Here is a 10,373-nt window from a genome sequence, read left to right on the forward strand (position 1 = left end):
TGCATTAATCATAGTAATAACACACACACACTTTTTTTTTTTTTTTTAACCTCTAGAACCACTAAGGCACAAACTTGGCTCTGTTGTTAGAAATTAGAGACCTTTAATTATATGAGGTGAAAGGGAACTAAGCCTAGAATATTCTCAATGCAATCAAGTTCAACTTAATAAATAATTGCTATGCCCCTCCTAACTTCAAGATCCAATGGCACAAACAAGGACAATCAACACATGATGCCTGGCCATAAAATTATAATAATCTAGCTGAGGAAACAAAAATCATATGTAATTCAAATATCGCCAACAACAAAAGATAAGCATACCAGTACTCAGATAAGTGGTATTTGTAAATAAAACTGATCAAAAAAGAAATCTAGCATGTTGGAAGTGACAAATGCGTTGGATACAGTTAGTAGAAATAGGTGTTAAATCAGAGAAACATGTAAATATAATGAAAGCTCTGTAGGGATATAAAACGAGGTAAAGTTTTAAAGATAACATTAAAGAATGCTTATATTCTTGCAATCATGAGAATGAAATGAACAAAGGTCAAAGTTATAACTTGACAAAATGGAATGAATAAAGAGTAAAATCAGGACTAAACCATGAATGTGCCACTCACCATGTAGGTAATAGAACTTCTCATCTTGTCAATGATAGTAAACAAATTACACACATAGGGGTGTGTGGGTGGCTCAGTCAGTTAAGCCTCCAACTCTTGGTCTTGGCTCAGGTCATGATCTCACAATTTGTGAGACTGAACCCCACATGGGCTCTGCACTGATAGCACAGAGCCTGCCTGGGACTCTCTCTCCCTCTGCCCCTCCCCTGCATGCATGCACTCTCTCTAAATTAATTAAATTAAAAAAAAAAAAAAAGAACAAATTCCACAGAGCAATAAAGTCAACCGTAGTAGGAGCAGAATAATATATGATGTAGCTAGCTCCACCTTAAAAGCAGTTCTAGGGAGGAGCTTAGAAAGCTTCTGTGCAAGGAAGAGTTGAGGCACACTGAAATTGTCAAGACTTTATTTGAGCATACATCAATTCAAAATGGGCAGCACCAAACGAAAGGTGGTTAGGAACACTCCACTGACAGGAGCTAGGGGAGAGGTTTTTATAGAAAAGACATTGAAATGAATCAAGGAAATTATCCGATTGGCTATGACTTTAATAGGTGCCTTATTTGGGAAAGCCTACTTGTCTATCTGTGATTGGTTGTTCCTAAGTTTTATTTTCTCAGATTCAAGTGTATTGACTATGGCTTAGATTTTGGTTTGCTTGCATAGGCTTCCAAGCAACCTCAATCTAACAGCCTCCTTACTTATTTCAACAGTTCATAAAGAAATCTTCAATTACAGTTATAAAGAATTATACTAAGCATACTGCTCATGAATTTAGATCTTGTAGAGCAGTTGTATCTCCTGATGATGGGTTATCAATACAAATAAATGAAATGTGTGTGGACACATGTTGTCTCATCTATTCTTGTCAATGCTCCATGATTACTCACAAGGAATGCTAATGGGAATAGGGCAAATGATTCAACATTATAAATGCTGGAAATAAGTGTAAAGGATTCAGGAAAGGAATAGATGACCTAGAGCCGTGGTATAGTCAAGGAAGATTTGACAAAGTAAGCAGAATTTGTAGTTGTCTGCTCAAAGTAATCTAAGTGAAACTTACTAAGGAGCATTCAGAGAAGTTCAGCTTAGCCAGGGGGCAAGAATCATAGAATCAGCATTGTAGACATACACTGTCTATGTACACATACAGACTTCTATAAATAAACATACCTATGGCACTAACGTATTATTTAGTTTGTATAGTATTTAGCTATTTAGAGAAAGACCGGATTGAGGAAAAACAAATACTAGAAACATTAAAATCTCAAGTCACAGATTTGAGACTATATTTTAAAAAGCATATTCTGTATTTTTTTGGAATAAGCAAAAACTAAATTGGAATTATACATTTTTAGGGAACAAATGTAACTAATAATATGTCTACATCTGGCTAAATAACTCAAAATAAAAACTTACAATCAGCACACCTGGGTGGCTCAGTCAGTTAAGTGTCTGACTTCAGCTCAGGTCCTAATCTTAAGGTTCATGAGTTCAAACCTCACATCGGGCTCTGCACTGACAGTGTGGAGCCTCCATGGGATTCTCTTTTTCTCCCTCTCTCTCTCTGCCCCTCCCTCACCTGTGCATGTGTGCGCTCTGTCTCTCTTTCAAAATAAACTTAAAAAAAAAAAAACTTACTATCAAACTAAGAACAAAGGATTTTCAACAATGACATACAAGAAACCACAAAACCTAGTAACAAATACCACAAAACCAAAGAAAAAAGTAAAATAGAACATATACACAATGATGGACATCATAACATGAGTTAAGAATGTTAGAGCACAACTTCAGCTGGGAGCACTACCACCATTCCTACCAGAAGCACATTGCATCTTGCAGTAAGTGGCAAGTTTGGTTTGAAAATACACATTCAATTCTATAATCTGAAAAACAGTAGCAACTATTATTTTTGTAATTAAAAATTATTAAAAAAAAGCATATACAATCTTCATGGCTGACAGAGATTCTAAGAAAAGAAAAAGAAAAAGAAAAATATTTGGAATAAACTTTGTTGTTAATGCGATATATTAACATTTGTTTGCTATAAACACTAATAGGCACTTTTGGTTTCAAAAGAAGTATATGTTTTATTTTAAATTCAAGTTTGATTTTTCTGGTACCAGAGTACAATGCAAAAGGGGCTTTTAGTTCCCAAAAGCTAGCTTTTGTTGCTATTTCCTGTATTTCATGACTTGCAGGTCCTCTGAATGGCAGAATATGAGCACATTTTCAAAACAACACCATTTAATTCTGAGTTGAGTACCAGTTAGTGGTAAGATTTGAAGGGGATGGTTATTAGGTTGTGAACATACATGTGTAGATAAAGGAAAAACTTTTACTTAAGGTATGAATTAAGTATATATTGCAAAGACAGATGTAATTTCCTCAGTTTGAGAGAAGATACACAAAGGTAATTTTCGGAATTCAACTTTGATTCAGGTTTCACAGATAACTTCCTGAAATTTACTTCAAATAAGTTTTATCCTATCACACAAGAGCAAGCTTTGTGTGTCATTCTACTTCTCTTGACCTATATTTATACAGGTATGTCAAGTCACTGGCTGACCACAATTAAACGGAAACTTCAGTAACCACACACAAGAAATATCTACTTTGCACAAATATTTGGGAAAGTTACCAATGGATAGTTCCAGCAGTCAACAAGCAAAATCAACAACCCCTGATGAGTGAGAGGATCAGATTTCCACAGTTAGCACAATACTCAATGTCTAGTTTTTAACAAAAAATCACAAAGCATACAATAAACAAGAAAGTATGGCCCAATCAAAAGAAAGAATTGACAAAAAATCATTCCTGAGGAAGCCCAGACATTCAGTGGACTTACTAGATAAATATATTAAGTCAACTGCATTAAGTATCCTCAAAGAGCTAAAGGAACCCATGTACAAAGAATAAGAGGAAACTAGGAAAATGTGTGAATAAAATGAGAACATCGATAAAGAGACACAAATTATAAAAAGGAACCAAATAGAAATTCTGGAGCAGGTAAGTAAAAAACTGAAATGAAAAATTCACTAGAGGGATTCACCAGCAGCTGTGAGCCAGCTGAAGAAAGAATCAGCAATTTGAAAACAGGACAACTAAAAATACTGAGTCTGAAAAGCAGAAAGGAAAAAAAAAAGTGGAGCCTAAGGGACCTAGAATAGCATCAAATGAACCAGTATACTCCTAATGCAAGGCCCAGAAAGAGAATAAAAAGGAACAGAGAGAATATATGCATAAATGACAGAAAACTTCCCAAATCTGATGGACTACATGAATCCACACACCCAAGAATCTAAATGAACTCCAAGAAGGATAAACCCAAAGAGATCCACATGGTAGTCAAATGGTCAAAACACAGAGACTCCTGAAAGCATCAAGAGAGAAGGGACTCCTCACATACAAGGGATCCTCAATAAGACTAACAGCCAATTTCTCACAAATGTTAGAGACCAGAAGGAATAGGATTACATATTTAAGTTGCTGGGAAAAAATCTGTCAACCAAGAATTCTAGATCTAGCAAAGCTACCCTTTAAGAATGAAGGAGAAATGAAGACAATTCAAGATAAACAGAAGCTAAGAGAGTTCATTACCATTGGACTTGCCCTACAAAAAAATGTTAAAGGGAGTCCTTCAGGCTAAAATGAAAGAACACTAGTCAGTAAGCTGAAGCAGTATGAAGAAGAGAAAAAATGTATTTTGAGAGAAAGAACATGCAAGCATGAGTGGGGGAGGGGCAGAGAGGGGGAGAGAGAATCTCAAGCAGGCTCCACACTGTCAGTGCAGAGCCCAATGTGGGTAACTACGTAGTGAAGGAGGAGGAAGAGAAAAAGGAGAAGGAAGGATGAAGGCAGAAAAAAGTGGAGGAGGAGGAATAGGAGGAACTACAGCTACCTAGGCTATATTGCCGGAGAGAGAGCCCATAAGGTGAAGTGTTCAGGGGCCATTTAACCCCTGGGCTATACTGCTAGGGAAGGAGGCCACATGGAGGCAGTCCATGATGCTATTTTGGCCAACCCTCCAGATGTCTTCAGACCCAGCCACTACTACTTGATTGCAACTGGAGAAAAATCACTATTTAACAAACTTTGGTGGGAAAATTAGATATTAATTTGGAGATCAAGAAACTTAAATCCATAATTTGGCTACTGTTGATAATGCTGCTATAAACATTGGGGTGCATGTACCCCTTCTAATCAGTATTTTTGTATCCTTTGGGTAAATATCTAGTAGTGCAATTGCTGGATTATAGGATAATTCTATTTTTAACTTTTTGAGGAAACTCTTTACTGTTTTCCACAGTGGCTGCAGCAATTTACATTTTCACAAACAACGTAAGAGGGTTCTCCTTTCTCCACATCCTTGCCAACATCAGTTTCCTGTGTTGTTAATTTTAGCCATTCTGATAGGTGTGAGGTGATATCTCATTGTAGTTCTGGTTTGTATTTCCCTGATAAGTGATGTTGAGTATCTTTTCATGTATATGCTAGCCACCTATATGTCTCCTTTTCAAAAATGTCTATTCATATCTTATTCCCATGTCTTAACCGGATTGTTTTTTGGGTGTTGAGTTTGGTAAGTTCTTTATAGATTTTGGATACTAATCCTTTATCAGATACGTTATTTACAAATATCTTCTCCCATTCCAAAGGCTGCCTTTTAGTTTTATTGACAATAGCCAAATTATGGAAACAGCCCAAATGTCCATCAATTACTGAATGGACAAAGAACTTGTGGCATACACACACGCAATGAAAGATTATTCAACAATAAAAAAGAATGAAATACTGCCATTTGTAACAACATGGATGAAGCCTGAGTGTATTATGCTAAGTGAAATTAGTCAGAGAAAGACAAAAACCATATTATTTCACTCATATGTGGAATTTAAGAAACAAAACAGATAAACATGGTGGCAGGGGGAAGAGAGGCAAACCATAAAATAGACTCTTAACTATAGAGAAGTGAGGGTTGCTGGAGGGGAAGTGGGTAGAGAGATGGGTTAAATGGATGATAGGTATTAAGGAGGGCACTGGTTGTAATGAGCACTGGGTATTACATGTAAATGATCAATCACTGGGTTCTACTACTGAAACTAATATACTATATGCTAACTGGAATTTTTTTTAAGTGTATTTATGTATTTTGAGAGAGAGAACACACAAGCATGAGTGGGGGAGGGGCAGAGAGAGAGGGGGAGAGAGAATCTCAAGCAGGCTCCACACTGTCAGTGCAGAGCCCAATGTGAAGCTCAATCCCACAAACCATGACCTGAGCTGAAATCAAGAGTCAGACATTTAACAAGACACCCAGGCACCCCTACTTACTGGAATTTAAATAAAAACGTGACCATTAAAAAAAAAAGAAACTTACATCTACTCTTTATACAATATCAGACAATAATTTATAGCTTGAAACCATCAGCTATTGAATATCTATACACTACAGGGGTACCTGGCTAGCCCAGTCAGTAGAGCATGTGGCTCTGGATCTCAGAGTTGTGAATTCAAGCTCCATGCTGGGTGTGAAGCCTACTTAAAAAAGAAAGGGGAAAAAATATATCTGAAGTGAACACAGGTCAGTATTATGTAAAAATGAAAAACTTCTCAACAGTTAATAGCAAAAACTTAAGATAAAAATAAGGCAATGAGCCTGATAATATTAAATATAGATGGGGATATAGGGTCAATGAAACCCTCTTTCACTGCTGGTGGAAGCATAAGCAGTACCAATTAAGTTGTATATACACACACTCTAAGAACCAGCAATTCCACTCCTAATAATACACTCAACAAACACATACATATATGCGCCAAAAATATGCACAAGAACATTCATAACTGCAACATTCAGTTTAGCCCAAAATTGGGAAAAAATCAAAATGTCCATTAACTGAATATATACCTTGTGGTAAGTCATACAATAGAATATAACAGGGCAATTAAAGTGAATGAACACTCTTCCATACATGACACGGATGAATCTCACAAACGTTTAGTGATAGGGATGAGACTCTAAATAGGACATACACAGTACCATTTATATAGTTCAAAAATAGGCAAATTCATTGATGGTATAGCTTTATGGAAGAATAAAAGTACAGTCACGCCACTGAAATTTGGTGAAAATCCACTGAGCCACAATGCTGATACACTTTTCTATACATATACCTATTTCCCCCTGTCTATTGGTTATATTAATTAGCTGAGGCTGTCACACAAAATACCACAGACTGAGTGGCTTAAGCAACAAATTTATTTTTTCACAATTCTGGAGACTAGAATTCCAAGATCAAGGAGTGAACTCAGTTGGTTTCTTTGTGAGACCTCTCTCCTTGGCTTGTTGACAGGCCTCCTTTCCCTGTGTCCTCACATGGTCTTCTCTGTACATCGCTACATCCTTATGTTCTCATAAGGACATCAGTCATAATGGATTAGGGCCCACCTAATGACCTCATACCTCTTTAAAGTCTCTGTCCCCAAACACAGTCACATTCTGAAGTACTGGTGGTTAGAACTTCAACATATCATACTTTGAGTGGACAGAGAATTGCTTAGAACATGTGATACACTTCAATAAAAATTATGCAAGAAATGAAGGCAACAAAAAAGCAGATATTTTAACTAAAAATGGATTAAAGTTTCCTATAAAATATGCAAAGAATTGACATACATTTAGAAAGTCAATACTCTGACTCCACTTGACATGGGATCTTGAAAAGGTAGCAGATTCAGGTATTAAGCCAACACAAACTAAAAGGTCAACAAGAAACTGAAATAAGCACTGATCACAGGTGCCAAGTCTCACATATTAAATAAACAAAATACATACAAATGACAAAAGAATTGGGAAACTGGTACATGTACATATCGATGGGGGCATTACAAAATTAATCTACTCTTTCTGGCATGTAATCTGTTAAAATGTTATAGAAGATATAAAGGTGTTTTAACCCTTGTCTCTATACTTCCCAAAAAGGAAAATATCCCAAGAAAGTAAAATCTTTCAAAAACTATTAAGAGGTATTTTTTGAATTCTGAAATAGAAACAACTCCAATAGAAACAACTCCAGGGATGACAGAATAAACAGGCTACAAACAGAAAAAACATTTTTAAAATATAAACTACGTAGATATAAGGAAATGTTTACGTAAAATAAGATTATTTAAAGATACTGCTTAATGACGAGGGTCAGATGTGGATATAAGTGTAAACAGGGGTCTTTGTGAATCTCCTCACCTCACTCCTTTGTTTAAAACTCTTCAAGGTTTGCTCAGCACACAGAGATGTACAAGGCCCTTCATCGTCCGGGTGGCTGCTGTATTTCTAGCCTCCTTTCTCACCACTCCAATTTTATTATCACTGTACCCTTCATCCTACCAAAGTTCTTGCAGTTTCCAAATTTTGACATCCTTTTTCTCATGCCTCTTGCTCAAAATGCCTCCCCCACTCATCTTCTAGTAACAAATTCCAACCAACTCTCCCTTCCACACCTAATTCAACCAGAGGTGTGACCTTCCCTGTGCCTCCAATAATTGAGTACAGTCCTTTATCATACCACTTCCTCTATAGGACTCGCTACACTTTCTCCCCACAAAACTGTGAGCTCTTTGAGGGCAGATTTTCGTTCCTATTTGTGTCCTAAAAGTACAGAATAACAGCTTGATAAATGAAATTAATGAGTGATAAAGAGTAAATGAAGAATACGAATTTTTCTTGTAATTTTACCGAAACAATGTGAACGTAAATCACTTTAAATAAATATTGATTTTTAAACAAAAATATTTTCTCGCTCTTCAGGATAATTTTTCTTCAATCAGGCGGCAGCTTAACACTTATGGTAACAGGTCGTCAGACTACCACAGAGCAAAAACGTATTAGTGCCAGTATTTAGCCACAGCTGTCCTTTAAATGATGTCCTAACATTCCCTCTCAGAATAGTTAACAGATTTAATCCAATCCTCCAGCTTTACCTAAAAAATATAAACCAGGAGGCCAGGTATCAAGATCAGTAAAGGTAAAACTTGTTCCCTTCTGTTATCTGAGAAGTGGACAGGATTTGAAACCCCCCCACAACTAGTATTTGCCTGCAGTCACCTTACCATACAAGAATATTGTGGAAGGAAGAAATGACTCCCTGCATGGGCGGGGGGAAGAAAAAATCAGAATGCTAAGTAGGGGCTTCTGAGACTTTCAAGAAATAAACCCTTTTCAAGTCAGCGTCCTTTAAAACTAGCAATACCTGCTGAGAGAAGGGGAAGTCCACCCTGCAAAAATTCAAACAGGCCTGGGGATTTCATTACGAAAAGAAACTTCCCCTTTCACAAGCAAAAAGGAAGATTTATTGTCACTGTGACAGACTCTAAAACTATGTCCATAATTAAACAGACCACACGGATTCCATAATCAAAAAGAGAAAGGCGGAAGTCCGGACACGCACATGAAAACAAAACCCTGCCTCTGCAAAATCCTGCCACACACACACACACACACACACACAAAAACAAAATCCTGCAATCCTGCTCTTGAAGGTTACCCGAGCATTTGGTTCCTTGGGGGTAGGGGATTTTTGGGGGGCAAAACAGGTTAAAACCACGTCCAAAGGGAAAGTGGAATTATCTGTTGATTTCAACTGCGCTGATAATCCTTGGCTCTTTTCCCAGGACTGTGAGAACTGCCTGCAATATCCCCTTGCTGAGTTTCTGTTTCTCCTAAAAGCCCTCTCTAGCCATAAACAGCGCTTCGCTGGGATTTTCCCTGTCCTTCTGCCCAGGCAGGAAAGTGGGTTTTTTTTCTCGGAGCTTTCAAGGCAATTTCGGAAAGGCGTCCTTCGGAAAGGCGACAGCACAGGCCTGGGCTGAGGGCGACAGCGTCACCCTTCATTTCCACGTGCCACCCCTACCCCTAGGTGCTTGGTGGGGTACAGTCCCACCCCTCAGCGGGGCCTCCACACGAGCCCTCCCATCCGGCTTGTTAGCGGCGTAAATTAGCCCCTTCTGTGTAATATAAACAAGGCTCGCCTTCCGCGGCTCCTGATCCTAGGACCCCCTTTCTCTTGTCCAAAACGCCTTGCCCCTGTCACTACAAACCATGGTCGGAGGACTCTCCCAAGCCTCACCTGGCCGCCTCAGCCCCGATAACCAAGCCCTTTGGAGGCCATTGGTCCCTCCAGCGTCAACCCAAGCCTCGTGTGAAAACTGCAAAACAGGCCCCGCTCCTGGCGTCCCCCAAGGAAACGTGGCCTCCGGGGTCGGGGAGCTGTGGGCCGGATACGGGGCAGAGAGGAGAACTCCCAAGGAGCTCAGCCACTACCTTTCTCTCGATGCGTTCCTCCAGCCGCCTCAGCACGGGTACCACAGGCGGGAGCGAGCTGCGCCTGTAGCCTCTCCACTGAAAGTTCTGGAAGCGGGCTGGCTGGGCATGCGCAGTGCTCGCACCTCAGCCTCTAGGGAGGTCACCTGGTCTGGCCTCCCGCCTCCCCCCTCTCAACTCCCGCGAAACAAGACAGTGCCACGCACGCACGCACGCACGCACGCGCAGTGTCGAGACAGGCCGGGAGCCTTCGTTCACTCTTGTATTCCCTAGGTCCTGCGCGCCAGGCACGGTGGTGGGACGGGGATGCTCGAAAGCCTTCCTCGTTCCTGTGGCGGAAGGAGATTGGACTATAGGATTTCTGGTGAGGTGGCATTGCCTTCGATGTCAGCACTCGGTGGTGTGAGATTATCTGTAAGAACCCTGAGC

The 10,373-nt window shown here is 39.3% G+C and overlaps 1 protein-coding gene across 2 annotated transcripts in view; it reads right to left on the reverse strand.

Moving 5' to 3' along the window:
- Positions 1–10,133, reverse strand: part of ART3 (ADP-ribosyltransferase 3 (inactive)) — a 143,086-nt gene extending 132,953 nt beyond the window's left edge. For both annotated transcript variants that reach the window (XM_047857163.1, XM_047857162.1), the window contains exon 1: positions 9,945–10,133. The gene's annotated coding sequence lies outside the window, so the exon portion shown is untranslated. The remainder of the gene's footprint in view (positions 1–9,944) is intronic.
- Between the last annotated feature and the right edge of the window lie 240 nt (positions 10,134–10,373).

Source organism: Prionailurus viverrinus, chromosome B1, assembly GCF_022837055.1.
Source record: "Prionailurus viverrinus isolate Anna chromosome B1, UM_Priviv_1.0, whole genome shotgun sequence".
Classification (NCBI taxonomy): domain Eukaryota; kingdom Metazoa; phylum Chordata; class Mammalia; order Carnivora; family Felidae; genus Prionailurus; species Prionailurus viverrinus.